At 31.0% G+C, this 4309-nt stretch overlaps 1 long non-coding RNA gene across 1 annotated transcript; it reads right to left on the minus strand.

Moving 5' to 3' along the window:
* Positions 1-541: 541 nt before the first annotated feature.
* Positions 542-3319, minus strand: LOC143074606 (uncharacterized). The gene is made up of 2 exons (XR_012977963.1): positions 2840-3319; positions 542-1010 (listed from the first exon to the last, which is right to left on the minus strand). It is a non-coding gene; the product is annotated as an uncharacterized LOC143074606 (long non-coding RNA).
* Between the last annotated feature and the right edge of the window lie 990 nt (positions 3320-4309).

Below are 4309 nucleotides of genomic sequence, written 5' to 3' on the forward strand. Positions count from 1 at the left end.
TCCATTAAAAACACTTGCATGTGCATAGGTTTGTCTGTACTCAGAGTAAAATTTGTGGTGTAAATACGGCCATATTAGCAAAAAGGTTATGATGAACCTTAAGTTGTGAAATAGCAGACTAAAAATCCGCCTCAATATGTGGGTTAAGTACAAAACGGCTGACATCAATATCTTTTAACACGTGCTCGTCCTGACTATAAATTTAAAACGTTGTCATTATAATCATCTTCATCAGCAACATTATGGTCGTCGTGGTCGTCGTAACCAAAACAGAAAATAACGCATTATTAGGTTGAACCTTCATTCTTAAAGACGTGTTTGATAAAACCAACATATTTGGTGTATGCGTGATATCTTAAACATGATTCTTTACATTTAGCGTAGTAGCAATGTTGTATCCAATATGATGATAATGAAATGTAAAACAGGCAATGATGTGGTTTAAGTCACCTTTAGTCAGATTAAAGTAGGCTGTTTTTATAGTACTCGACATCTTGTTTTCATTTCAACCAGCATAGACGAAAATAATAAGGTACATGTATATAAAAAAGAGCTTTAATAGTATTACAAATTTCGTTCAAAAGAAGCACACAAATTGAAATTACGAAGATAAGACACACATACAAGTAAAGGTTACTGATAAGTTCTACATCAACGAATGCTCACAGTCACAGACTGTGTTAGTCTGGTATTGTACTAAGTAATCAAGATACCTGTATTATCGGGTGGTCTAGAATCCCAAACAATACATGATACGCACATCGTTTTATCTTGTAAGCATTTTGTGTACAAATACCATGGTGATTTTTGAACAACCATCTTGATAACCTGTTGACCTCCAGCAATCATCTGACATTCTTCTGTTTTGCGATTGAAATTGACTCCAAGACAGTCATCTCTAACTGAACATAAAGATACACAGTCAATCCTGCTGTGTTTCCTTAAGGTAGATAATAAGGTCATATTACCATACGCTCCTGATTCACCACAGTAAAAGCCAGTAAACCTACCTGAAAAAGACAGGTTGACTATCTTAGCTTATCTTTAAGTTTTCAAATGTTTGTTCTTTAAATATTGGTATATATATTGGATTTATACATTGATGTTTTTTCCGGCATAAAATATCAGGGTAAACGTTTGTAAAAACCTTAATAAAATATAAAATCTCAATGCAAAACTTGTAATTCTCAGTTTGTGACTTCAGTTTTTAACCCAAGCTCCAGTTTGTTTAAATCTGTTTGTGTAAATTTTCAAAATAAGGATTAACTCCTGTCCTTTTAGGTATTTTATACCTTAACTTATTGAAAAGACACTAACCAAATTCAATTATATAGAGAACTCGAACCGAATTATACAAATGCCTTGTTGGAAAAAGTGCCACAAAATGTGAAAAAAAAGTCGTGTACTAAGTATAAAGATATTGTTTCGATAATAGTTTTGTAGTGAAAAAGTAATGGTCTAGGTTAATTATTAAAAGGCTAGTTTTCACATGAGTAAGGAACAGAAAGTACGTGTTATGTATTTGGTTTTGATGTTATATTTGTTATTCTCGTGGGATTGTGTCTGTTGCTTGGTCCGTTTCTGTGTGTGTTACATTGTAGTGTTGTGTCGTTGTTCTCCTCTTATATTTAATGCGTTTCTCTCAGTTTTAGTTTGTTACCCCGATTTTGTTTTTTGTCCATGGATTTATGAGTTTGAACATCGGTATACTACTGTTGCCTTTATTTATGTACCTCGACATGTGTATGGTCATAATACTAGTATTCGAAATATCAAATTTCAGAAGTTTTTGTCCAAACATTATAACTGACACGAGTTTCTGTATAAATCATTGTATTCATTTGAATGATAGAATTACAAGTCACATGTATACAGTAAAAACAATTCAGCCTTTCAAAGAAAACTATAGCTTTGAAAAAAAAACATATTTATGGAAATTTAAAGTTAAGTTTCATTTAGTATTAGAAATAATTGTGTCACCATCAGATTGTAAGATTCGAGCACGCGATCCTCCAGCTTTGAGCTGGCTCAGCTTATCGCTGCAAAACTGGGATCATTGGAGAATCAAGTAGTTGACCATTATATTGTATGATGTACAACTCAAACAATAAAAAATAATATTGTTAAGATTTCAATTTTTCTTATAGAATTTTAGTGTTGGGATGTTTGATATGTGTTGCCATTTCCATGATTTGTAATCAATATAGGAAGGGAAAGTAGCTTTCTCTGCAATTATCTCTTGATACATACATTTTGTACATATTTTGTTTGGTTTTTTTTCGTTTAAAGAAAAATGTGTTTCTCACTTCAATAAACATGAGCAGGCTCTAAACATGCTAAAGAAAAAAAAGAAGTTCAATAATTTAATTTAGCAAATTTTCTCAATAAATTCATTCGGAAATGAATACGAAATTTTAGTTCATGGTTGTGCTAGTATATTAATAATTACACATTTCTCTTATGTACATTTTATATTCATAACTAGTAAATTAATAATAATTTTGTAAAATATCCTGCATAGTTAATTAAAATACCAAATTAATAGCATACTTTACAATATTCTCTAAAAAGAATTAGCATTTCGTTTGTTTCTAGAGAAGAAAAAAACCTGACATTTGAACTTTTTCAAAACACTTGCATCATTCAATCAAATATAAAAACAAGAAAATGCAGTATTATTGCCACGGAGACAACTCTTCACATAAGACCGAATAACAGGAAAACTTAGAACAATCGTGCGCCGTATGACTTTAAACAATGAGCACAAATAATACTGCAGAGTCAGCTAACACGTATTTTGTGTGCTTTTGATCTTAAAACAAAAAACTATATAACTTACAAGTATGTTCCACTTTCCACAGACCTACAGATCCCAACCCAGTCGTGATCCCTACGTCTTTTATAGAGATAGGAATAGAAGATGGATCCATATAATTCATAACCATCTTGGTACCGGACATTAGAGTTATTCGTCCGGGAATTGCCCAATTGAGTTCAAACGATCTGTGCTCTGTGCAATTGAGTATACCAGGTGTACTTATGTTAAAACTACTAATAATTAGATCATAATTTCGACGGACATTTATTTTTGAATTATCACCAGCCCCGATAACTATTCTATAATCGAAGAAGGAATAAAATAAGTACATATCACTTGAAAGTAAGATAAAGGCATTACTACATGCTTTAACGGAGAATTTCATATAATGGTTGTTAGCAGGGTATAGCTGAAAGAACGAGAGACTGATGTAATCCACATTTGGTGTCGAAGCATTGACGAAACCACTGTTCTTTGTTTTTATCCACACTTGATCAAGGAGGTTTCCTACAATGTAATAGTTAAAACATCAAAATATAATAGTAATTCCTCAGTTTGCATCAGTATAAATATTCAACTTAAAAATTAATATATCTATATTTCTGCACATTTTCATACATGTCGGTATTAAAATTGATCTTTTAACAAACATTTATCGACAATAAAAGTTGTGGAAAAAACCTAAAGAAACATCACATTCACATTCTTGTAATAATAAAAACATTTATGATGTGATAACCACTCGATCACGAGGTTCCTAACTTAAAACAGGCACCTGAACATTTGAAACCTTCCTTAAACTACAATACTAATACCATTTTTATATCTACATTTTTAAATGTAACAAGTAAGAAATAATTATTTATCTACAATTGTTTTCTTACCAAGACTAACTGTAGTGAAAACAGCACAAAATATCACAGTTATCATCATTTTCACTTGCAACATTTTAACAATAATGTTCAAAGCCTGAAAATCATTTCGCATAATTATTTTCATGCATAAACAATACCCATTAGGAATAATTAATGTTTACCAAAAAGAAAATGCAATCGGGCAGTTAACACTGTTGCCTGAGGAATTTTCAATCTAGATAGATACTTTTGTTAATTACTCTGTTTGATGTGTACTATTGTATATTCTAACTCGTTCTCATGAGAAATAGACATATATATCAGGTACGCCTTTGAGTCTTTTGAAATTTATAGAAAATAAATCAGTGTTTCATCATTTAAATGACAAAACCGCCTACAGTAGTTTCAAATGATGTTTTCGTAATGTTTTTAAATGATTGTTCTCTACAGGTTTTGTAATCAAAGTAATATTCTTACATTACAATGATCATATTAAACATACCTTGACTATATAATCGCTAAAAACTGTCCCCATTTGATAAATAAAGATTCCGAGATAGGAATTATAGAGTAACGGTTTTATATGATCACAAATGACTAAATGAAAATAAATGTTGGAATGTTAATTTATTAACAT

This window comes from Mytilus galloprovincialis, chromosome 5, assembly GCF_965363235.1.
Source record: "Mytilus galloprovincialis chromosome 5, xbMytGall1.hap1.1, whole genome shotgun sequence".
NCBI lineage: Eukaryota > Metazoa > Mollusca > Bivalvia > Mytilida > Mytilidae > Mytilus > Mytilus galloprovincialis.